This window comes from Hyla sarda, chromosome 5, assembly GCF_029499605.1.
Source record: "Hyla sarda isolate aHylSar1 chromosome 5, aHylSar1.hap1, whole genome shotgun sequence".
NCBI classification, from domain to species: Eukaryota; Metazoa; Chordata; class Amphibia; order Anura; family Hylidae; genus Hyla; species Hyla sarda.
The window spans coordinates 322,744,779-322,772,342 of NC_079193.1; positions in this window are offsets into that span (position 1 = coordinate 322,744,779).

Consider the following 27,564-nt stretch of genomic DNA (forward strand, 5'->3'; position numbering starts at 1 on the left):
AAGTTTAAAAATTAAAAAAATCCAGTTCTCCCCTCATCATACTACACTCCATGCCCCATAATGACAAAGTAAAAACAGAATGTTAAAAATCTTTGCTAATGTATTGAAAAGGAAAAACTAAAATCTTGCAGTGACATAAGTATTCACATCCCTTAGTTCGAGCCCCTTTGGCAGAGATTCCAGCCTCCAATCTTCTTGGGGATGAGGCCACAAGGTTTACACATCTGGATTTGGGGATTTTCTGACATTTTTTCTTCCCAGATCCTCTCAAGCTCTGTCAGGTTGGATGGGAACCATCCGTGGAAGACATTTTCAGGTCTCCCCAGATATGTAGAGTTGGGTTCAAGTCATTGTCTTGTTGGAAGGTATTTGGCCCAGTGGATCTGGATCAGGTTATCATTAGGAATATCTCTAAGAGTCCTTTAGGTGTTTTTTTTTTTTTGTAAACCCCAGGCAGCTTTTATGTGTCTTTTATGTAGCAGAGGCTTCTTTTTATCCACTCTACCATAAAGCCCAGATTGCGGATGGTTGACCTTTTGCAGGTTTCTCCCATCTGCACAGGGGAATTTTAGATCACAGTGAACATTGCAGTCTTGGCTACTTCTCTAACCAAGGTCCTTCTCCCACAATTACTTAGTTTGGTGGGATAGTCAGCTGTAGAAAGAGTCCTTATTGTTTCAAACTCTTTCAGTTTAAGAATGATGGAGGTCACTGTGCTCCTGGCAACTTTAAGTACTCTCCAGTTTTGTGCCTACACACAATCTTGTCCCTGAGCTATACAGGCAGTCTTTCCCTTCTCATGGCTTAGGTTTTCCTCTGATATGCATTGTCTTTTGTGAGACCTTATATAGACAGGGCTAATCATGTCAGATAAGCTGAATTTACCACAGGTGATTCCAGTCAAGGTGTAGAAACATCTCAGAGATGATCAAGAGAAATGGGAAGAGCCAGAGCTAAATATCAAGTGTCATAGATACTTTTGTCCATGCAAAATTTTTATTTTAACTTTTTTATAAAAATGCAAACATTTCTAAAATTCAGTTTTCACATTCATTATGGCATATTAACCCCTTAACAACTTTGGAAGTAAATTTATGTCCTGGTGCGGTGGTACTTAATGCACCAGGACCTACATTTACTTCCTATACATGACGCAAGCACCGGATCGGTGCTCGCATCATGCATGGCAGGTCGCGGTTGCTATCAGCAGCAAGGGACCCGCCGGTAATGGTGGACATCAGTGATCATGCTGATGTCCACCGTTAACCCCTCAGATGCCGTGTTCAACACTGATCATGACATCTGCGTCCCGCCATCATCCTAATGTCTTCTGCTCTGGTCAGCAATCGAGCAAACCAGAACAGTAGATAGCCGATAATATTGATCAGTGCAATGCCTATGCATAGCACTGAAAAGTATTAGCAATCAAGTGATTGCTATAAATAGTCCCCTATAGGGACTATATAAGTGTAACAAAAGTAGAAAAAAAAGTTTAAAAGAATGTGAATAAACCCCTCCCCCAATAAAAATTTTAATTCCCCCTTTTCCCTTTTTACAAAAAAAAGTGTAAAAAAATAAATAAATGAACACATCTGGTATCGCCGAGTGTGTAAATGTCAGAACTATTAAAATATAATGTTAATGATCCCGTATGGTGAAAGGTGTAAATTAAAAAAAAATTGCAGAAATTGCTGCATTTTGGTTACATCACATCCCAGAAAAATGTTATAAAAAGTGATCAAAAAGTCACATATAGCAAAAGTGGTACCAATAAAAACTAAAGATCATGGTGCAAAAAAATTAGCTCTCATATAGCCCTGTATACAAAAAAATTTGAAAGCTATAGGGGTCATAATAGGGCAACCTAAAACATTCCGTTTAAAAAGTTTGAGATTTTTTTAACCCCTTAAGGACCCGGGGTTTTCCTTTTTTTGTTTTTTCCTCCTTACCTTTTAAAAAATCATAATTCTTTCAATTTTGCACCTAAAAATCCATATGATGGCTTATTTATTGCGCCACCAATTCTGCTTTGTAATTACATCAGTCATTTTACCCAAAAATCTACGGCAAAACTGAAGAAAAGTAATTGTGCGCCAAAATTGAAGAAAAAACACAATTTTGTTAATTTTGGGGGCTTCCGTTTCTATGCAGTACATTTTTTTTGTATAAATGACACCTTATCTTTATTCTGTAGGTCCACACGGTTAAAATGATCCCCTACTTATATAGGTTTGATTTTGTCGTACTTCTGGAAAAAATCATAACTACATGCAGGAAAATGTATATGTTTAAAAATGTAATTTTCTGACCCCTGTAACTTTTTTAATTTTCCACGTACGGGCTGGTATGGGGCTCATTTCTTGCGCCGCGTTCAGAAGTTTTATTGGTACCATTTTTGCATTGATCGGTCTTTTTGATCGCTTTTTATTCATTTCTTCATGATATAAAAAGTGACAAAAAATACCCTCTTTTGAACTTTGGAATTTTTTGCGCATACACCATTGACCGTTCGGTTTAATTAATGATATATTTTTATAGTTCGGACATTTACGCACGCGGCGATACCACATATGTTTATTTTATTTTTATTTACACAGTTTTTTTTATGGGAAAGGGGGGTGATTCAAACTTTTATTAGGGAAGGGGTTAAATGATCCTTTATTAACTTTTTTTTCACTTTTTTTTTTGCAGTGTTATAGCTCCCATAGGGGGCTATAACACTGCACACACTGACCTTTTACCCTGATCCCTGCAAAGCCATAGCTTTGCATGGATCAGCGTAATAGGGGTTTGATTGCTCAAGCCTGTAGCTCAGGCTTTGAGCAATCAAACGCCGATCGGACGTGACGGAGCAAGGTAAGGGGTCTCCGCTTGCGTCCTAGCTGATCGGGACATCAAGATTTTATCACGATGTCCCGATCAGCCCGACTGAGCTGGCGGGAAGCTTTCACTTTCGTTTTCGACGTGGCGATCAAATTTGATCGCCGCGTCTGAAGGGCTAAATCGCGCGGCACAAGGATCTGTGCCGTGCGCTATTAGCCCAGGGTCCCAGCTATCAATAGCAGCCGGGACCGAACCGGTGTGATGCGGGGTCACGGCATGACCCCGTTTTAAACACCAGACGCAGGGCGTACAGGTACGCCCTGCATCCTTAAGAGGTTAATAATATTCTTAGGATAAAATATATGTACCAACATTTTTTTTTTTTATTTAACAAAAGGAAAGGTGTGAAAAAAACATCATGTACCACCTACACCACCAAGTATTGATGTAAATAGAAAGGAAGACGGCACTCCACTATGGGTGTCCAAACGTGGGTAGTAGTTTATTGATCCCAATACATACAGAAACATAATTTTTATAACAGAGATCGGAAGATTAGGATGGTCACTGTGGATATAATGTATTATTTTGTAATACTGTATTTGTATTATGCACTTGCACAATGTATTTATAGCACTTTTGTTCATTGTATGTTTTGACATATTGTTCATGCCCATTGTCATTCGGGGCCACACCTCTTACACTGGAGGGTGACTCCCCCATATGATGTCATCTATTGGTGACCCTATAAAACACATGGTTGTCACTTTATGCACTATGCTTGATAAAGACCTTATTGTTAGATCGAAACGTCGCATCTGTTTCTGTATGTATTGGGATCAATAAACTACTACCCACGTTTGGACACCAATACTGGAGTGCCGTCTTCCTTTCTATTTGGATTTATCTGCCTTGGTCAAGCCCTGGGACTGGCACCTATATTCCTTACAAGGATTTTTTCACTGCATCCACCAGAATTTTCTCTTTTTGGACCAAGTATTGATGTGATGCAAAGACCTCTAAAAGGTGGAAGGGAACAACGTATGGTTTATTGTAACAGGTGGGGATATAAACTTGCCCTGTAGGGCCCTACTCTCGCACTAGTAGTTCCCTTCTTGGCAAGTGTTACTCAATCTAGAAAGGGCGGACCCACACAGGAACCTCTCCCTATTTCCACCTAAAAACCCTGGGAAATGGCAGTGTTTGTAGGTGAAAATAGGGAGAGATTCCTGTGTGGGACCACCCTTTTTAGGGCGAGTAACAATTGCCAAGAAGGGAATTAATAATGCGAGAGTAAGGCCTTACAGGGGAAGTTCCCCCCCCCCCCTTCCCGGTTACAATGGACCATACATCGTTCCCTTCCACCTTTTAGAGGTCTTTGCATCACATCAATACTAGGTGGTGTAGGTGGCACATGATGTTTTTTGCACACCTTTCCTTTTGTTAAATAAAAAAAAAAATTTTTTGGTACATATATTTTATTCTGAGAAAAGTAAAATTTTTGCAAATGCATATCCTCAATACTTATTTGTGGTCTGATGCGGAGGAATTTCTGTAACTGGGAGCAACACCTTAAATACGTTTTGCACTATCCATATTTGTGAAGTGTTGGTGTGGGATCATGGTCAATCTACTCTGATGCATCAGGCATTGGTGGGGGGAAATCCTGGCTGATTCATGCCTGATTCATCTTCAAAAAGGTCAGTCTCTCCACATTTTTCGTGGACAGACGAGTTCTCCTTGGTGTTACTATGGCCCCCGGAGCACTAAACACCCACTCTGATGGCACACTACTGGCTGGGCAAGACAGCTTTTCCAGGGCAAACTCTGCTAGTTGTGGCCACAAATCAAGTTTGGCTGCCCAGAAGTACAGTGGATCTTCAAAGTGTGTTGGCATGGGCATATCAAGGTATGCCACCACCTGCTGGTTCAGGTCTACCTGCTGCTGATGAGTTGCTTCACTATGCGGGTGAAGAAAGCTACTCATCAGCAACTGTAGACTCAGTCGCTGCTGATGGAGCTAGTACTGCTCCTGCAACCCCTCGTCAGCAGCTATGGTGGTGGAAGGTGAGCGCAGAGGGCCCCCCGAGTCAGACCTGCGAGAGGATGGACGATGGCGCAGATAGGCATCGGCCAACTGACTACATAGGATGTCTCTGTAGTAGGTCAGTTTTTCCTCCCACTTAGTGGGTGTAAAAAGGCCTCCAATAAGGTGGAGAGCCAGAAGTCATCCCGCTGCTGGATGGTGACAACGCAAGCAAGTGATCATGCATCGTGCCATTTGTGCAAGTGACTCAGAAGTACTCCCTGCCTCTATCTCCACTGCATACTGCCACAGTGTGTATGGATCCTTTGTCTCGCCTTTCTTATAACCCTCTAGCTCCTCTGGCTGCTCCTGCTCCTCCTCTCCTGTCAGATGACTAGAAAAATACCCATCTCGCGAAACCTAAACTGTTCTCCAATGTGCCCCTTCCCCTCTTCCTCCAGTTCAGCCCCCACAGGGATCATGTGGCCATGAGATGTAGGTGCAACACCACCAGTGCCCTGACCAGCCATTGTTTCCAACACGTGTTGTAGTAAATGAAGCAGTGGAATTACGTCATTCATCCCAAAATCCTGGTGACTGACTAAAAAGGTGGCTCCCTCAAAGGGCCAGAGCAAACGGTAGGTGTCACGTATGAGCTGCCACTGGTTGACATTGAAGTTACATATGGGAGTACACCTTTTGGCTTGGATCATCAAGAAATTGGTGATGGTTCTTTCTGTTCGTATAATTGGTCCAACATATGGAGGGTGGAATTCCAACGTGTGGAAACGTTGCAAATCACACTATGTTGGGGGATACCATTCTGACGCTGCAGCTCAAGGAGGGTGTGCTTTGCAGTGTACGAATGGCAGAAGTGCATGCAAAGTTTCCTTCCCATTGTTAGGATGTCTTGCAGATGGGAAAAACACTTCAGGAACTGTTTGACAACTGGAGTGAACATGTGTGCCATGAAGGGCGCATGCCTCAGGCTTCCTTGTCGCAGAGCAGACATGATGTTCTTCCCATTGTTGGTCACCATGGTTCCCATTGCCAGTTTTCGTGGAGTAAGCCATGATTCGGTTTCTTGATGAATTACTTTTAGCAGTTCCTCCCCTATGTGACTCCGTTTGCCAAGGCAAACCATGTGAAGAACAGCGAGACACAGCCGTGCCCTGCACACATGGTAAGCTGGAGGGCCACTGAGACTTGTCCATGCAGTGGAGGCTGAGGACATGGTGGGGGATGAGGAGGCGGAGTTGCACACTGTCACAGGACCAACGGCCTGAGATTGGGGAGGCAGAAGCGGCGTGACCTGTCCAAGTTGCTGATGTGTCTGTGCACGAACCCCATTCACCAAATGGGCCGTAAAGGACATGAATTGTCGCTGACTGTAGTTATAGCTCCACAGTCGGCACTGCCGTGAACTTTTGTAAACACCGACAGGCTCAAGGACTGGTCCACCTTCTCTCCCACAAAATTCAGCTTCTGTGCTGTTGGATGAGTGGACACATACTGTTGTCTCTTGGATATGGCTTCTCCGATAAATTTCTGGCCAAATGACTGACTCTTAGTAGGAGGAGCAGGAGCATCTGGAGAGACAGAAGACACACAGCTCCCTTCAGCTGAGGTGGTGGAGCCTTGGCTGGCTGAAACAGGGAGCGGCATGCCACTGGGTTATGCAGCAGGGTGAACCACCACATCGGAGCCACGGTTCTCCCAGGCTGCTTTATGGTGACGCAGCATATGTTGACGCAGGGCCATGGTGCCAACATTGGGACCCTGGCTATTCTTCACCTTCTGCCGACACATCTTGCATGGGGCCAGGTTAACATCCTCCAGATGCTTGATGAAAAACTGCCACACCACCGAGTAGCTGATTTTCCCACCAACAGTCCGCACTGATTGACTGCTACTGCCGACAACTCCAGGAACCCTTGTTCCTCTACCTCCCGGAAAGGTAGGCTGCCGCAAAGCAGGTGGTCTACCCCGTTCATGTTTGGCTCCAGCCTTTCCCCTTCTGCCACCATGCTGACTGCCAACCATGCTACCACCTTAATGGCTCAGTTGCTGCCTCACGGACAACCTCTTCTCCTGATGATGATGAAGCCCCTTTTGCACCCAGCTCCCAAGTGCGATTGGCTTCATCATCATCGAGTTCTGTTTTCACGTCACTGATGTCCTCCTCAGGTTCCTCAACAGAGTCTGCTTCAGGAGCCTGAATGCTCGCAACACCAACTCCCACGCCACTCTCCTCATCACCACTTGGCCATCTAGTAGAGGAAGCGGCAGATGTCTCCTACACTTCTTAGCTGGGCAGTAGCTGCTGACTGTCCTCTAGAACATCGTCCCCACTAAATAGTGGAGCTGAACCCACAGCATACGATACTTCTGTGGGGGAGGGAACAGCATAGGACAGAGGCAATGGGAGGCCTCTCGCTGCGACTCCTGCTGCCACTTGCCCCTAGTCTGCTGCGACCACGGCCTGATGAATTTAGGCCTCTGCTACTCCTCTTTGCACATCCTGGCACTTTTCTGCCTGACATACTTAGTGCGTATATGAGGGGAGTACAATGCGCTCCACTGCGCTTAAAACAGTATTTGTCTACAACACCCGCAGGTGTGTACTTTTTTCTGGCCTTTCACAGTATCTAGGCTCTTAAGACTTTAACAGGAACAAAATGGTACACCACTTAGATGTACGTATGTGGTATGCACTTATGAGGGGAGGACAATACGCTCCAGTATGCTTAAAACAGTATTTGTCTACAACACCAGCAGGTGTGTACTATTACAAAATTTGCCTACTGAGGAAGGGGTCTAGTTGCAGTACCCTGAAACGTGTCAAGGCTATATTCAGAAGCCGACATAATAATAATTCAAATCAGCCGCCGACAGACCTGCTGTTCCAGCCGGGATCTTCATCTACCAGGCGCATTGATCTGCCTTTTTTCCTGCCTCACATGCTGCCACCACCACAAGTATCTCCATCGGAGTAAGCCAGCGAGGGTCCGTCATTACAACAGCCGCACGCCGCAGCTGCGGAGTTCCGGCGTGGGAGCCTTCTGCCACAGCACCGCTCCCAGACCAAGTTCCACACGACCCTCTGCAGCCAAGCCTCTGCTTGCAAAATATAACTGCTGCTCCTATTAGCCTCGGCCCATCGCAACACGGGACCAGCGGACACGGTGAGCATTATTTATCTCTATAGAAACTACAAGCAGTTTAGTCCAATTCACAAAAGGACTTTACAACCAGAAATTCAATTGCCTATTCATCAGCATATTCCGGATAGTCGGCTAATAATTTAAAACTGCAGTGCTTCATATATCACTATTAATATTTACCATTAGGGCCCTATGGTTATTAATTTTATTCATCATTGCTCTGTTCAAATGTTTTTTTAATTTATTTATTTTATGATTGTATTTTAATAAAATTTTTGCATTGTTTAAACTAACTTTTTTCAAACCATCTTTTCACTGTGCACCCAGTAGGGTGGTATCCTTGTGGTGTGGTGGAAATTTTGCTTTTAAGGTGTGTACTTTTGCCTGGCCTTTCACAGTATCTAGGCCCTTAAGACTTTAACAGGAACAACATGGTACACCACTTAGATGTACGTATGTGGTATGCACTTTTGAGGGGAGGACAATGCGCTACAGTACGCTTAAAACAGTATTTGTCTACAACACCAGTAGGTGTGTACTTTTGAACGGCCTTTCACAGTATCTAGGCCCTTAAGACTTTAACAGGAACAAAATGGTACACCACTTAGATGTAAGCGCACGTTACACTTAATAGAGACCAATATGCTTTTAGTGCTTTGCTCACCCTAACTGTCTGGGTTCTATAAGCTTTTCAGTTGTTGTACACGCCAGTGCTGCAGCACACAGTCGCTGTTTACTACACCCAAAATTGGACTTTCTCTCTCAATCTCACTCCCTTCCCTATCAGTGCTTCTAGGCTGGATTTGGGCTTGAAGTGAATCGCTGCTGCGTAAAAGCTTTTCTGTGCAACTCACTGCTCTCTGTCCCTCTCTGCTATAGAACACTGATGTGACTGGTAGGTGAATCGCTGCTGTAAAAATGCTTTTTGTGCAACACACACTGTTCTTTGTCCCTCTCTCTCTCTCTGCAATAGAAAACTGATGTGACTGGGAGGGGAGTCGCTGCTGTAAAAGTGCTCTTCTGTGTAACACACATTGCTGTCTATCCCTCCCTCTCTGGAATGGAATGCTGATGTGACTGGCCACAAGATGGCTGCCGATTATATAGTGCTGTGACATCACAGGGGTGCATGCTGCATGTGATTAAAGGTCATCCCGCCGACCCTTGTTCCCACCTTTACAGGATTCCATGCCCCATGTCCTCACAGTGGATCAGTCATTTTAGATGCCCTGGAGCCTGGACCACACTAAATGGAGTTTAATGAAGCAATTCACGCCGATATTCGCATTCATTGCAAATCAATTTTTCCTGAAATTCATAACGAATTCGGATTCGTCAGATTCGATTCACTCATCCCTATTTGTAGCACATTAGTTTCAGTATAGTGTATGGTTGTAGCACATTAGTTTCAGTATAGTGTATGGTTGTAGCACATTAGTTTCAGTATAGTGTATGGTTGTAGCACATTAGTTTCAGTATAGTGTATGGTTGTAGCACATTAGTTTCGGTATAGTGTAAGGTTGGAGCACATTAGTTTCGGTATAGTGTATGGTTGGAGAACATTAGTTTTGGCATTGTGTATCGTTGAATTCACAAAGAAAGGCGTCAAACAGGACATATATATCAAAAAGTATACTTTATTAACATAAATCCAAAATGACAAGACATTTAAAATAATTTAAAAGATACATATACAGTGACAATCATAAATCCAAAAATGCTGAGAGAAAGTCGGGGGCTACGCATATCTGCCAGAAAAAGGGTTAAATAACCATATGCATAATAAATATTGACTCCCGTGGACTAAATAGAACGGACTTCTGCTCATATGTCATGTATTAGAATCGGATCAAGCAAGTATGCTCAGACCACAGGTAAGTACAACAATCACAGAGCAGGATACCACAGGGAATCAGTAGAGCATTACATATAGAGCAAAACCAGAGCTGGAAAGAGATAACAAAATACTTTACCAAGTGGAGCAAAGAGTACAGCGTCACAGCCACCCGCCACCCAATGTTTCACCAATGAAGGCTTCTTCCAGCCTTCATTGGTGAAGAGTTGGGTGGCAGGTGGCTGTGACGCTGTACTCTTTGCTTCTTATGGTAAAGTATTTTGTTATTTCTGTCCAGCTCTGCTTTTGCTCTATATGTAATGCTCTACTGATTCCCTTTGGTATCCTGCTCTGTGATTGTTGTACTTACCTGTGGTCTGAGCATACTTGCTTGATCCGATTCTAATATATGATATATGAGCAGTAGTCCATTCTATTTAGTCCACGGGAGTCAATATTTATTATGCATATGGTTATTTAACCCCTTTTCTGGCAGATATGCGTAGCCCCCGACTTTTTCTCAGCATTTTTGGATTTATGATTGTTACTGTATATGTATCTTTTAAATTATTTTAATGTCTTGTCATTTTGGATTTATGTTAATAAAGTATACTTTTTGATATATATGTCCTGCTTGACGCCTTTCTTTGTGAATTCAATCTATGTCTTTTGGCGTAGGACCTACTGTGTGGGAATTTTTCTTTGGGTATTTCATAGTGTATCGTTGTAGCACATAGTTTCGGTATAGTGTATGGTTGGAGCACATTCCTTTCGGCATAGTGTATCATTGTAGCACATTAGTTTCGGTAAAGTGTATGGTTGTAGCACATTAGTTTCGGTATAGTATATGGTTGTAGCACATTAGTTTCAATATAGTGTATGGTTGTAGCACATTAGTTTCGGTATAGTGTAAGGTTGGATCACATTAGTTTCGGTATAGGGTAAGGTTGGAGCACATTAGTTTCGGTAAAGTGTATGGTTGTAGCACATTGGTTTCGGCATAGTGTATCGTTATAGCACATTAGTTTCGGTAAAGTGTATGGTTGTAGCACATTAGTTTCAGTATAGTATATGGTTGTAGCACATTAGTTTCAGTATAGTGTATGGTTGTAGCACATTAGTTTCGGTATAGTGTATGGTTGTAGCACATTAGTGTCGGTATAGTGTAAGGTTGGAGCACATTAGTTTCGGTATAGTATAAGGTTGGATCACATTAGTTTCGGTAAAGTGTATGGTTGTAGCACATTAGTTTCGGTATAGTGTATCGTTGTAGCACATTAGTTTCGGTAAAGTGTATGGTTGTAGCACATTCGTTTCGGTATAGTGTTTGGTTGGAGCACATTAGCTTCAGTACACAGGCTATTAAAGAATACAGACTTTACATTTGGATAATTGAGAGAATATTTTATCTTGGAAGGTTCATGGCTTCATGACAATGAGCAGATTGGTTGCTAATAGGACATTCTACAATTGACTTCCTATTGTACGCACATCAGTATTACTGACCAACTGTGCATTTCTAATATTCAGTGATCATTAAAAAAGATTGTCTATATAGCACATTGAGAATATTTTTTATTAGTGAAAATCTGCAGAAAAACCTAAATGATACCATGGAAACATAACAGTGAAAATAAATAAATAAATAAATAGAACTTAAAAAGGTGAATACCATTAAATAACAATTAAGTATTGTTAGGCTGGTTTTAATTTAAATATTATGGCCAAATTTGTGGGGAAATTCAGCGTCTAAATTAAAATACATTTAACATTTACACAGTGTGAACCCAGACTTACAATGACATTTTAACAATCATACATACAATGCGATTAATCCTGCTAATCTGGAAACACAAAAATATTTCCATGTACAATAAGGCTATGTTTAATCCTTGGAATTTCTGTGCAGAATTCTGCTTAGAATGTCTGCACGAAGATTCTCTGTGCAGACATTCTGAGATGTGAACAAAGCCTAACAGTTCCTCATTCTTCCTCAGCAACCCATCAGACCCAAGGGATTACCAGCAGTTAATGTGATTGTGATTGATCCTGGCATTTAAACATTTAAATAACGGACAACGGAGCCAGACAACAGCAGATGTCAGCTGCTGATAGGAGCAGGGATCTGTTGGTTATGTAGCGGACTCGACCCACGGGCCCACAGGCCCGTATACTACAGAGGAAGTTCTTTTCTTTAAAAAAAAAATATTTTTCTGTCTGTCCACAGTGCTCTCTGCTGACACCTCTGTCCATGTCAGGAACTGTCCAGAGCAGAATAGGTTTTCTATAGGGACTTTCTCCTACCCTTGACAGTTTCTGACATGGACAGAGGTGTCAGCAGAGAGCACTGTGGTCAGACAGAATTTTTTTTTTAAAAAAGAATACAGCAGCTGATAAGTACTGGAAGGATTAATAGAAGTAATTTACTTCTATAGAAGTCATTTACAAATCTGTTTAACTTTCTGGCACTAATTGATTAAAAAAAATTTTCCCCCACCGGAGTACCCCTTTAACCCCTTAAGGACGCAGGACGTAAATGTACCTCCTGGTGAGGTGGTACTTAACGCACCAGGACGTACATTTACGTCCTGTGCATAACCGCGGGCATCGGAGCGATGCCCGTGTCATGCGCAGCTGATCCCGGCTGCTGGTCTCGCGAGCGTCCGCCATTAACCCCTCAGGTGCCGGGATCAATACAGATCCCGGCATCTGCGGCAGTGCACGATTTCAATGAATGATCGGATCGCCCGCAGCGCTGCTGCAGGGTTCCGATCATTCAGAACACCGCACGGAGGTCCCCTCACCTTCCTCCTTCCGGCTCCCGGCGCCTTCTGCACTGGTCTGAGATCGAGCAGACCAGAGCAGAAGATGACCGATAACACTGATCTGTTCTATGTCCTATACATGGAACAGATCAGTATTAGCAATCATGGTATTGCTATGAATAGTCCCCTATGGGGACTATTCAAGTGTAAGAAAAAATGTAAAAAAAAATGTAAAAGTAAAAGTAAAAAAAAAGTGAAAAATCCCCTCCCCCAATAAAAAAGTAAAATGTCAGTTTTTTCCTATTTTACCCCCAAAAAGCGTAAAAAATAAATGTTATAGACATATTTGGTATCGCTGCGTGCATAAATGTCCGAACTATTAAAATAAAATATTAATGATCCCGTACGGTGAACGGCGTGAACGTAAAAAAAAAAAGTCCAAAATTGCTACTTTTTTAATACATTTTATAAAAAAAAAATTATAAAAAAGTTGTTAAAAGCTTTTTATATGCAAATGTGGTATAAAAAAAGTACAGATCATGGCGCAAAAAATTAGCCCTCATACCGCCGCTTATACAGAAAAATAAAAAAGTTCATCAAAGGTTTAGAGGTCATCAAAATAAAGGGATTATAAACGTACTAATTTGGTTAAAAAGTTTGTGATTTTTTTTAAGCACAACAATAATATGAAAGTATGTAATAATGGGTATCATTTTAATCGTTTTGACCCTAAGATTAAAGAACACATGTCATTTTTGCCGTAAATTGTACGGCGTGAAAACAAAACCTTCCAAAATTAGCAAAATTGCGTTTTTCTTTTTAATTTCCCCACAAAAATTGTGTTTTTTGGTTGCGCCATACATTTTATGATATAATGAGTTATGTAATTACAAAGGATAACTGGTCAGGCAAAAGACAAGCCCTCATACTAGTCTGTGGATGAAAATATAAAAGAGTTATGATTTTTAGAAGGCGAGGAGGAAAAAATGAAAACGTAAAAATTAAATTGTCTGAGTCCTTAAGGCCAAAATGGTCTGAGTCCTTAACCCCTTAAGGACGCAGGACGTAAATGTACGTCCTGGTGAGGTGGTACTTAACGCACCAGGACGTACATTTACGTCCTGTGCATAACCGCGGGCATCGGAGCGATGCCCGTGTCATGCGCGGCTGATCCCGGCTGCTGATCGCAGCCAGGGACCCGCCGGCAATGGCCGACGCCCGCGATCTCGCGGGCGTCCGCCATTAACCCCTCAGGTGCCGGGATCAATACAGATCCCGGCATCTGCGGCAGTTCGCGATTTAAATGAACGATCGGATCGCCCGCAGCGCTGCTGCGGGGATCCGATCATTCAGAACGCCGAACGGAGGTCCCCTCTCCTTTCTCCGTCCGGCTCCCGGCGTCTCCTGCTCTGGTCTGTGATCGAGCAGACCAGAGCAGAAGATCACCGAAAACACTGATCTGTTCTATGTCCTATACATAGAACAGATCAGTGTTTGCAATCATGGTATTGCTATGAATAGTCCCCTATGGGGACTATTCAAGTGTAAAAAAAAATTTAAAAGTAAAAGTAAAAAAAAAGTGAAAAATCCCCTCCCCCATTAAAAAAGTATATAGACATATTTGGTATCACCGCGTGCGTAAATGTCCGAACTATTAAAATAAAATGTTAATGATCCCGTACGGTGAACGGCGTGAACGAAAAAAAAAAAAGTCCAAAATTCCTGCTTTTTTAATACATTTTATTAAAAAAAAATTATAAAACATTTATTAAAAGTTTTTTATATGCAAATGTGGTATCAAAAAAAAGTACAGATCATGGCGCAAAAAATGAGCCCCCATACCGCCACTTATACGGAAAAATAAAAAAGTTAGAGGTCATCAAAATAAAGAGATTATAAACGTACTAATTTGGTTAAAAAGTTTGTGATTTTTTTTTAGCGCAACAATAGTATAAAAATATATAATAATGGGTATCATTTTAATCGTATTGACCCTCAGAATAAAGAACACACGTCATTTTTACCATAAATTGTACGGCGTGAAAACAAAACCTTCCAAAATTAGCAAAATTGCGTTTTTCGTTTTCATTTCCCCACAAAAATAGTGTTTTTTGGTTGCGCCATACATTTTATGATATAATGAGTGATGTCATTACAAAGGACAACTGGTCGCGCAAAAAACAAGCCCTCATACTAGTCTGTGGATGAAAATGTAAAACTTTTTTTTTTTATCAACTGGCTCAAGAAAGTTAAACAGATTTGTAAATTACTTCAATTAAAAAATCTTTATCCTTTCAGTACTTATGAGGTTCTGAAGTTAAGGTTGTTCTTTTCTGTCTAAGTGCTCTCTGATGACACGTGTCTCGGAAACCGCCCAGTTTAGAAGAGGTTTGCTATGGGGATTTGCTTCTAAACTCGGTGTTTCCCGAGACACGTGTCATCAGAGAGCACATAGACAGAAAAGAACAACCTTAACTTCAGAAGCTCATAAGTACTGAAAGGAATAAGATTTTTTTAATGGAAGTAATTTACAAATCTGTTTAACTTTCTGGAGCCAGTTGATATATAAAAAAAAGTTTTTCCCTGGATAACCCCTTTAAGCATGTATGGGATTGATATAAGGCTATCCTTTATAAGATAGGACCAGGGACTATTCATAGTATTCACAATATTGGGTAGACTAGATGGGCCAAATGGTTGATATCTGCCGACACATTCTATGTTTCTATGCTAGTGATGCTTTAACAAGAATCACTGGGGCATGGTATATAATATTAGGTATCTTGGCACTGTATGCCTTATTTATCTGGGCGTAATATTTAACTATGTGCCGCTGTTTGTTTTTTATCCAAGCAGTGTTTGGCTCCACAGTATATCAGAACGCCATGTTACAGTATTTATCTGGGAACTGTATGACACAATCAGTAGGGTAGATGTAGCACTGACATTTTTGGTCTACAATTTCATGGGTAATTTAAAGAAGATGTCCAGTGCTAAGAAATGTGTTCCCTATCTGCAGGATAGGGGATAAATGTCTGATCACGGGGGTCTGATCTCTGCCCTGGTGAGCTGCTGTGTGTGACGTTTTGCACACAGGAGGTCAACTAGTACAAACACGCCCCCTCCATTAAAGGTGTACTCCAGAGAAAAACATCTTATCCCCTATCCCGCCGCTGGGGACCCCCACGATCTCCGTGCCGGCATGGATCACCACTAAACATACAACATTAAGCACCACTAAATATATAACATTGAGCACCACTAAATATATAAATTAAAAAAATGTTAGTTGATCACACTTAAAATAAAACTGGTAAATATATTAAAAGAAATCTTCTCAAGATGTCTCTGAAGATCAGCCATACCCCTCTACTCCTCCTTCTTACAAGGCTGAAGCTGAAACTACCCCCCTCCCAAACTGACCTGTCTATGGTATAGGACACAATTTTTTAAGCTCCATCCATAACAAAAAATGGAAGAGGTCACCCTAAGATAAACCCTTGATTATTGCACAAGATATGTACTGTTTATTTTATGAATATTATTTTTATATTTTTATATTATAATGTATTCTATGCTATATATGTAATTTTATCATTTATTAAATTGTATTTTATGTCCCCGCTGACCCACAAGGGCCCTGTGCGTCACAGAGCACATTACATATTTGAAACAATTAATTAATAAATGTCTATCCAGCATTCAAGATCCTGAGCCTCAATTTTCCTTTTTATTATTTTATGAATATGTAGAGAATTTTGCAATACTGTCAAACAATTTGATTATACATTTCTAGGTTTAGTGTTCCTTATACATTTGCATTTAATTTGTGAATTGACGTACAGAAATGTACATCATAATATTATCAAAACACTAGAATAGATAAACGTTTTGGTGCATCATGTAAGTGTTGGTTTTCTACATTAGATACAATGATTTTAGGCATTTTGTAACACTAGGTGGCACTATACTCGAGCTATATGAGAGTTTTTTATGATATAGGAGATGTCATCTCCTACCTTCCTCTTATCCATGTCCTCGTAACTCTTCCATACATCTTACTTTGATCACAATATGATTACTTTCACTTATAACTAAACAGATTAGTTCATTTCACCATGGTCATTTGGTGTAATAGGAGGATGACACTAACGTACTTGACTTGCCCTCTATAACCCTGCCGGGCTTGACAATAGGAACTCATCCCGTAATGGAATGCTCCTTGAAACAAAATGATAGAGGAGCTGAATGTGTTATGAGCCTCAATTATTGTTGATAAGAGAAGTTATTTATGGTTCAGCAGCTCCTACTTCAATACAGCACCGCAACATAACTTATCTCCTCTGTTCTATTGATTTCACCTCTTACCCCTTTAAGAGGAAAATAACTGTACACTTCACAAAATCACCTTGGTACGGACGCTCCAGCCTTTCGTTATTGGATGGCAGAATGGTTTGGCAATAATCTGTGGCTATTTGTTGTATCCTGTTAGGATTTCTTCTAATTATAAATATCAGGATAGATAAGCAAACAATTGTAATGGTCAAGGTGGGAAACCACAAACTATCACCCCCAAAAAGGGAAAAAACTAAACATTAAGAGAGATACTGTAGATCCAAAATGATAATATAACTCAATAAATGCATGTCAGAAAAAAATCAAAAAAATAAATAAATGAATAAATAGAAAAAGATGAGCGTAAAGGTAATAATTGTGCAAGAAACCCTTGGGCCAATTTTAGCATAAATTATTATTTACTATGTTTATGCTAATCAGTCATGCCTTCATTTGGAAGAAATATTGCAAACATGTACCGATGTAGACAGCTATAACTAATTGGTTGGTGTGTTACATCTAGGGATGAGCGAATCGAATCTGATGAATGCGAATTTGTTACGAATTTCAGGAAAATTTTGATTTGTAAAGAATGCGAATATCACCGCGATTCAATCATACAAATTGCTTCATTAAACTTCACTTAGTGCGGTCAAGGCTCCAAGGGCTGTGCATCTAAAATGGCGGATCCACATGTGAGGACATGGGGCAAGGAATCCTGCAAAGGTGGGAAAGCAAGGGTAGGCGGGATGACCCTGAATCACATGCAACATGCAGCCTATCAGCAGCCAGCCACCCCTGTGATGTCACAGCCCTATATAGTCGGCAGCCATCTTGCGGCAAGTCACATCAGCATTCTATTACAGAGAGAGAGGGACACGCGATTATATCTTTGACGTAAAAGAAGGGAAGGATCAGTGTCCTCTGACTGGAAGTGCCGATATTCATGAATATTTGCATATTTGCGAATATTTGAATATTCACATACTCGCATATTTGCATGTTCGCAAAAAAAAATTATATTCGTCATTACGAATATATACCACTATATTCTAAATATTTGCGAAATCGTGAAATGCCGATATTTGCTGTAAAAATTAGCATTTCGAATATTTGCGCTGAACACTACCCCACAGTCACATTAGCGTTCCATTGCAGATAGAGAGGGACAGACAACAGTGTGTTGCACAGAAAAGCGTTTTTACAGCAGCGATTCACCTCAAGCCCAAATCCAGCCTAGAAGTACTGATAGGGAAGGGAGTGAGATTGAGAGAGAAAGTGTAATTTTGGGTGTAGAAAAACTAATAGTAGCCAGGCAGTTAGGGTGAGCAGAGCACTAAAAGCGTATAGTCCTCTATTAAGTGTAACCTGTGCATTCATCTAAGTAATGTACCATTTTGTTACTGTTAAAGTCTTAAAGGAAAACTGTCAGCTTGCTCCCCCTGCACTAACCAGCTGTACTGGCCAGTGTGGGGGATGCTGATCAGTTTGATACCTACTGTGCCCAGATCCGCCAGGCCGTTCAGCCGATATCTTTGTTTTTCCCTATATGCTAATTAAGTGCGAACTTGCACAGGCGGCGATAACTGGCACTCTGACGTCACCGCCGCTGGCTGCAGCACCGCCTATCTCATCAATAGTCCTCCCCTCACTCCGCCTTTTCCTCTTCTCCCAATGAACAGGGAGAGGCGGAGGGAGGGAAGGAATATTGATGAGCAGAGTGGCACTGCAGCCAGCGGCCGGTTTACTTCAGAGTGCCAGTTACACCTCCTGTGCCAGTTAGCACTTAATTAGCATACAGGGAAAAACGAAGATTCGGGCGGATCCAGGCACAGTAGGCATAAAACTGATCAGCGTCCCCTGGTTAGTGAGGGGAGCAAGCTGACAGTTTTCCTTTAAGGTCTTAGATACTGTGAAAGGCCAGCCAAAAGTACACACCTGCTGGTGTTGTTGACAAATACTGTTTTTAAGCTTCTGGAGCGCATTGTCCTCCCCTCATAAGTGCATACCATATACGTAAATCTAAGTGGTGTACCATTTTGTTCCTGTTAAAGTCTTAAGGGCCTAGATACTGTGAAAGGCCAGCCAAAAGTAAACACCTGCTGGTGTAGGCAAATAATGTTTTAAGTGTACTGGAGCACTCTGGCACTGTTTTTAAGCTTACTGGAGCGCATTGTCCTCCCCTCATAAGTGCATACCATATACGTACATCTAAGTGGTGTACCATTTTGTTCCTGTTAAAGTCTTAAGGGCCTGTTCCTGTTAAAGTCTTAAGGGCCTAGATACTGTGAAAGGCCAGCCAAAAGTAAACACCTGCTGGTGTAGGCAAATAATGTTTTAAGTGTACTGGAGCACTCTGGCACTGTTTTTAAGCTTACTGGAGCGCATTGTCCTCCCCTCATAAGTGCATACCATATACGTACATCTAAGTGGTGTACCATTTTGTTCCTGTTAAAGTCTTAAGGGCCTGTTCCTGTTAAAGTCTTAAGGGCCTAGATACTGTGAAAGGCCAGCCAAAAGTAAACACCTGCTGGTGTTGTAGGCAAATAATGTTTTAAGTGTACTGGAGCACATTGTCCTCCCCTCATAAGTGCATATCACATACGTACATCTAAGTGGTGTACCATTTTGTTCCTGTTAAAGTCTCCAGCCAACTCTGGGCTGTCTCATTCTGCAACCATATGGTCTCCTCCTGCTTCTGCCACCTCCAGGCGTTGTCATTCAGCCACTCTATGGTCTCCTCATGCTGCCGCACACTCCAGGCTGTGTTATTCAGCCACTATATCGTCTGCTCTTGTTGCCATTAACTCCAGGCTGTCACATCCTGCTCTCCAGCCAGAAACACTTGCCGTGAGTCCTCTCCTCCTCTGCCGGCGGGGCGGGGATTCGCATCGCGGGACGCCCCGCATGTGAGTCCCAGCCCGTCACTTACCTCCGCTCTCCACACTGCCTTCTCCTCTCTCTCAGTGACGGCATGCGTGCACCCCGCTTTCTAGGGTGTGCACGCGCCATAAGTCTTAGATTTAAAGGGCCAGTACGCCCTTAATTATTGTTTCTACCTGCACTTCACTTATAAGTTTCTGCACCTCACTTCACTTACTGCCGGATCTTTGTTGCCTTAGTGCCTAGTGAAAATGTTTTCTGTGTTGCCTTGCCATATTCCAGACCCTTGTATTCCGTGACCTGACCTCGCTCCTGTGCCGCCAGCTTATTGACCTTCTGCTATGTTCCTGACTACGCTTCTGTGCCACCTGTCCTGACCTCCTACTATCAGGACCACATCTTGCCTAATCCCTCCTGTACCTCGCATCACCTCAGCTGCCTGTATGGTCGAGTCGTGCCAGGGATAGCGACCTGGGTAACACCTGCCGCAGCAAGACCATCCCGCTTTGCGGCGGGCTTTGGTGAAAACCAGCAGCACCTTAGACTCTGCTCCCTGGCACAGCCCACATCATCTGCCACACAGATCCAGCAGATCTACTACCACCGTTTAAGTCCTGCTTTCTGCCATGAGTCTTTACAGTATGATCAGGCTATGGATCCCGCTGAGGTACCTGTTACGTTATGTATTCGGCCACACACGCTGGCCATGAGCGCATGGTCCCATTACCTGCTTCTGCCGGTGGCTCAGGGACTCACATCGCGGGATGCGCCCGCATGCGAGCCCCAGTCTGTCACTCACCTGGTACTTCTCCTGCCCCCACCTCTGCCCCTGCGTGCTCTGGCACGCGTGTACTCGTCCCAGAGGGCACACGCATGCTGGAGCTTTAAGATTCAAAGGGCCAGTGCGCTCATTAGTGTAATTCACCTGTTGCTCATTGATAAATTCCTCCACCCTCCTCACTTCATTGCCGGATATTTGTTGCCTTGAGCCCTAGAGAAAGCATTCGTTACTACCTTGCTGTGTATCTGATCCTTTGCTCTGTGACCTGACCTTGCTCCTTGCTGCCTGCCTACTGACCATTTGCTATGTTCCTGACTATTCTACTGTGCCGCCTGCCCTGACCTTCTGCTATCTTGACTACGAGCTGTCATATCCCTCCTGTGCCTCGCATCTCCTCAGTCGCCTAGGGGTAGCGACCTGGGTGCCGCCTGCCGCAGCAAGTCCATCCCGCTTTGCAGCGGGCTGTGGTGAAAACCAGCGGCACCTTAGACTCCGCTCCCTGGTACAGTCCGAGTCATCTTCCACACAGGTCCAGCGGATCCACTATCGTCAGTGTTCCAGTCTATTGAAACGTGAGTGTTACAGTACTTCTGCCTGAAGTTTCAGATCTTCTCTCCATTGTGGTTCATCAGTCGCAGCAGTTAGCCCGTCAGGCGCAACAACTGATTCAATTGTCTGCTATGATTCAAAAACTACTTACCATGCAACAACAGCAGCAGCCACAACCTGCTTCAGTCTTTCCACCTGCTCCTGCAGCTCCTTCCGGATCCAAGCTTCCTTTACCTTTAACCACAAAGTACGATGGAGATCCAAAGTTGTGAGGAGGCTTTGTCACTCAGTATTCCATGCATCTGGAGCTCATGGCGGATCAGTTCCCAACAAACAAGTGAAGGTGGCGTTTGTGGTCAGTCATTTGTCCAGAAAAGCCCTGGTCTGGTCTACACCTCTCTGGGATCGAAATGATCCAGTTTCCTCTAACCTGACGGCCTTCTTTGCTGAATTTCGTAGTGTTTTTGAAGAACCCGCACGAGCCTCCTCTGCCGAGACGACTCTTCTGAACCTATGCCAAGGGAATTCCTCCGTTGCAGACTACGCGGTTCAATTTTGCACTCTTGCCTCTGATCTGGCATGGAACGATGAGGCCTTGTGTGCAACATTTAAAAAAGGACTGTCCAGCAAAATTAAGGATGCTCTCGCTGCACGAGATCCTTCGTCTACCCTGTGTGAACTAATCCATTTAGCCACACGTATTGATGTGTGTTTTGCCAAGAGGCAGGAAGAACTTTGTATGGAGAGTGAACCTGCCCGAACATGGCGTTTTCCTCGCTTGGCACCCATGTTCGAACGTCTGCCTCTACAGTCTTCTTTGCTTCTTGCCGAAGAGGCTATGCAAGTGGACCATTCTCGCTTAACGCAACTGGAAAGATTCCGATGATGCAATGAGAATTGGTGCCTATATTGGTCCAGTCTGGAGCACATTCTCAAAGACTGTGCTATATGTCCACAGTGTCTGGGAAATGCTCGCACCTAGGACACGTGGGAGAGGCATCCCTGGGTGTGAATACTACCTCTCCTCGATTAACCATTGCATTTCAAGTCTTCGCTACTGCCAAGTCTTCTTTCTTCACTTCTGCATTCCTGGACTCTGGTTCAGCTGGTGACTTCATTGGTGCTTCCTTTGTCCACAAATACCATCTTCCTGTGATTTGGCTTCTAAAGCCCTTGCTCATTTCTTCTGTTAATGGACACAATCTGGACCGTAAGGTGCAATTCCGCACAGAGCTTTTCGTCATGCAAGTGGGAGTCTTGCATAAGGAGAAAATTGAATTCTATATGCTTCCTCGTTGTACTTCCGAACTTCTTCTTGGACTACCTTGGCTCCAAAGGCATTCTCCGCAACTTTACTGGGGTTCAGGTGAAATCACACGTTGGGGAGCCATTTGTCATAATCGCTATCTTGTGCAAGTCCAGTCAAATGTAGTCTCTTTCTAGTCCTCCTATGCTAGGTCTGCCTCGTCCATATCAAGATTATTCAGATGTATTCTGCGAGAAGCAGGTCAAGACCCTACCGCCAGATTGTCCGTACGATTGCCCCATTGATTTACGGCCTGGAACCACGCCTCCTCGAGGAAGAATATACCCATACATCCAGGAGAACCTCCAAAAGAGATTCATCTGGAAATCTACCTCCCCAGCCAGAGCCGGTTTCTTCTTTGTCGGGAAGAAGGATGGTTCTCTCAGTCCATGTATTGACTATAGGGGTCTTAACAAGATCACAATTAAAAATCGCTATCCCCTACCTCTAATCTCTAAACTTTTTGATCATTTACTGGGGTGCTAAGATCTTCTCCAAATTGAAGCCTATAATCTGATTTGTATCCGCGAATGAGATGAATGGAAAACGGCCTTCAATACCCGAGATGGACACTTTGAGTATCTCGTGATGCCTTTCAGCCTCTGCAATGCTCCAGCCGTCTTTGTCAACGATATCTTCCGAGATCTTCTTTACACCTGTGTAGCTGTTTATCTTGATGACACCTTGATCTTTTCATCCAACTTAGAAGAGCATCGATCTCACGTCCGTCTGGTCTTACAGCATCTTCGGAAGAATCATCTTTACGCCAAACTGGAGAAATGCCTATTTGAGAAGTTGAGTCTTCCGTTTCTCTGTTACATTATTTCTCATCAAGGCCTTCAGATGGATCCTGTTAAACTGACTGCGGTATTAGATTGTCCTCACCCTTCTGGACCTCGGGCTATGCAATGCTTCTTGGGATTCGCCAATTATTATCATCAGTTCATCCCACATTTCTCCTCCTTGGTCGCTCCAATTGTGGCTCTCACTAAAAAGAGCTCTAACCCTAATTCATGGCCTCCTGAGGCCAAAGTGGCCTTCTCTCGCTTAAAGACAGCATTTGCCTCTGCTCTTGTGCTTACTAGACCTGATCTGGAGAAACCATTTACTTTGGAAGTAGATGCTTCATCTGTAGGAGCCATTCTTACTCAGAAAAACTCCAAGGACAAGACCGTAACCTGTGGTTTCTTTTCCAAAACTTGTCCTGGGTCCTCTGACATCTTCGTGGTCAAAGAGAGTTATTTTTTGGTTGACTGGAAGGGTTTTGGTCCAGAGGAAAGATCTTGGGAGCCAGAGGAGATCGTAACCTCCTCGTAACCGCAAGAAGAGGGGGAGACAAAAGGGGTGGGGGATGTCACGTCCTGCACTCCAGCCAGACGCGTTGGCCGTGAGCGCTTTCCTCCTTCCCTCTCCTCCTCTGCCGGTGGGGCTTCTTTCTTCTCTCTCTCAGTGCCAGAGCTCTTAGATTTAAAGGGCCAGTACGCCCTTAATTATTGTTTCCACATGCATCTCCCATCCCTTCCTGACGGATATGTGTTGCCCTAGTGCCCAGTGAAAGTGTTTTCTGTGTTGCCTTGCCGTATTCCAGACCCTTGTATTCCGTGACCTGACCTCGCTCCTGTGCTTCCAGCCAATTGACCTTCTGTTACGCTCCTGATGATGCTCCTGTGCCGCCTGCCCTGACCTTCTGCTATCAGGACCACATCTTGTCTAATCCCTTCTGTACCTCGCATAACCTCAGCTGCCTGTGTTGTCGAGTCGTGCCAGGGGTAGCGACCTGGGTGTCGCTTGCCGCGGGCTCTGGTGAAAACCAGCAACACCGTAGACTCCACTCCCTGGCACAACCCACGTCATCTGCCACACAGGTCCAGTGGATCTATTACCACCATGTGAGTCCTGCTTTCTGCCGTGAGTCTTTACACAGGCTGTGTCATTCAGACACTATATGGTCTCCTCATGCTGCCGCCAACTACAGGCTGTGTCATTCAGCCACTATATGGTCTCCTCTTGCTTCCGCCACCTCCAGGCTGTGTCACTGTACCTCCATGTGGTCTCCTCATGCTGCTGGCACATTAAATAAAACTTTTTATGTTCATCTATTTGAAATCAGGAATTTAAATGTCAAAAAATGTCTTTAATCTTTTCAATTGTGAGGCCCTATTGTCTCGTCAGGCTGTTGCCACCTCCAGGCTTTGTCATTTAGCCACTATATGGCCTCCTCATGCTGCTGACACCTCCATGCTGTGTCATTCAGCCACTATTTGGTCTCCTCATGCTGCCGCCATCTCCACACTGTGTCATTCAGCCACTATATGGTCTCCTCATACTGATGCCACCTCCAGGCTCTGTCATTGTGCCGCTCTGCGACAGTGATTTTAATAGTGACGCCTCTAATCTGCATGTCATACTGAATAACAGTATTATTTCACTAACCCAGCACACACCTTATGCGTGTTACAGCAAGACAAAGTGTTCTACACCCCTATTGAGGCTCTCTGTAGGCCAAAAATAGCCATTTTTAATACAGATTTGCCGCGAATAAATTCGGACTGAACAAAATGTTTGCGGAAAATTCGGCAAATCGTCCGAATCACATTTTTCTCCTGTTACATCTGTTACAAAGCACATACTTTGCAAGGAGCAGGGACACCGGTTTTTAACAAGTGTCTTTGTTGCTTTACTCTATTAGGGGGGGGGCACTGTTACTAGACTAACTGGGCCCAATGCTCTGTGACCCACCAAGGGAATCTGTGCTGCTGCACAGAAGCTTTATGCAGCTCCAGTTTGCTTCTAAGCTAGGACCAAGGTTATTTTGGGATGAGCATTGGGTTTCCTGCTCAAAAGCAGAGGGTGCGAAAGTTTGTTACCCACAATTCATGTGATCCTGCTCCACAATCACCTTCCACTTCTGAGCAAGAATGCCAATGCCTTGCCTGTAAAGCCACAGGACCGGCTTAGCAGTAAGCTGGCAATGCATAAAGTAGTGTAAAAAATAGTGCAGATTCCCTGGATGGATGCAGAATGCCTAGCCTAGCAATTTTACTCACAGTAAGCTATGTAGAAACGTAGCAATGTGTATCGGGGAGCCCTGGAACAAACTATGCCCTTCTCTAGCAATCTCTTAAGGTGAATGTGTTAGTCTTGAGTATCTTCATTAAGGTATATTATTTGGAAGACTCCCAATGGGCTGAACAGTCTCTGCATAGTGCAGGTCCTTATGTGGTGCCACAGGGTTGATTTGATGAGAATTTTTATTTGGGCTTCCCTCAGAATCACCTCACACTTCTTCCAAATCCATTCTACACTGCAGCTCACATGGAGATCTGCACACAGCAGTGACTAGACTTACTCTGGGGTGAGCACTGAACTCAGACTCAACTGGGCCATCTCCCCCCCCCCCCCCTACACTATATACAGGGCAATTTAGGGGTTCCCATTGGGTAACAGGGTCACCTGATTACTCTGCATCCCCTTTCTTAAGGGTACAGTACATATATCGTAACATAATACAGTGAATCACAACACAGCATTAAACAAGTAGTAAGTCCAACATAAGTGCAACAGGCATACCCTAGGCGGTCCGCAACCCACAGGACAGCCTTTGGTGTGGTATGACAACCACAGCCCTGGAAGGTCCTAGATGTGCTATGGCATTCTTGCACAACTTATCTTTGCATCTCCTCGCTCTCGGTAATCCCCAGGTAGGACTAGATGTAGCTCTAGGATATGTAGGTTTAGCTTTTGTAAGAGCAATGATGCCTTCAACAGTCCCAGGTAGTGTGGCCTAACCAATGGGAGGTAAGGCACTCCTCACCATTTCTCACTCTAAACTAGACTAGAATTAACAGAAAAGGATTTCCTCTCTCACAGTAGAGAAAGGTTGGGCAGGGGAAGCTCCCCCTTTTTATCTGGAATGTTTCTCAAGATATTGTAATGTAGCAATGTTATTACATGATTGACCAAAAGAGCACAAGTACCAGTTCACTCCTGAAAGCGGCCGGACAGGATTAGGACTAATCCAATAGAGAAGCAAACAAGAAATGGAATGTCCAGTGCTGACTCTTGAACAAAGGAACTTCTTTATTGATTAAAATTCATAGTTGCCATGGGATACAACAAAGGATTCTTGCAGTGTGACGAGTTTCGTCCAGCAGGGCCTTAGTCATACACATACAGCACTGTGTGTGAATCTGCCTATATAGGCTAGGTGGAAGTGACGACACTACAGTTGGCGCCTCTAAAACACACCTGCATACATATTACCACATTGCATTGCAATATCAAATACAACAAACACTCGTTAAAAAACACATATAATAATCATATTAGATTCTCCTCTTCATAGTCATTCGGAATTTCTTTATTACAAAGAATAAATCATTATCTACTTGCGAATGATCAAAGAGGAGAAATGCAAAGAATGATAAAAGCAGAAAAAGTAATAATAATAAAAATGTTGATGGGAGAACATGGGAGATATGATGGTAAATAAACTTGAAAGATCTCATTAAGAATAAACATAGTACAAAAAAGGGGACTTAGTATATCATATACAAAAAGAAGGACGACCATAGGAGCATGTCTGGACTTCAAAGTCATGTACCGGTATATTTGTAAAAGTAAAAATAAAAAATAAATTATAACATAATACATATATAAATGTAAGTATAAATAACCTCCTACTAATAATGCAATATAGTGTCCAGCCTTCTGTTCAGACCTTGCGGCATGCGTCTCTGGAGTGTCAGAATCCCAAAAATCTCTCGATCGAGGACTTTTTGCCTGACATTGCCTCCCCGTAGTGGTTTATCAACTCTTTCAATTGCCTGTAATATTAAGCTTGAAGTATTCCCCTCATGCCTGTCTACACAATGTTTAGTCACCATAGACACATGCCACATTTGAAAATGGGCTACGTCAGATAAATGCTTACGAATTTGTACCTTAAGGGGATTAATGGTACACCCAACATATTGTATATTACAAACGCGGCATGTGAATAGATAAACTACTCCCGCAGTCTTGCAAATCATGTATTGCTTGATGTTGTATGTGTGGTTATTGCTGGATGATGACGAAGTGGAGTTATGCATATATC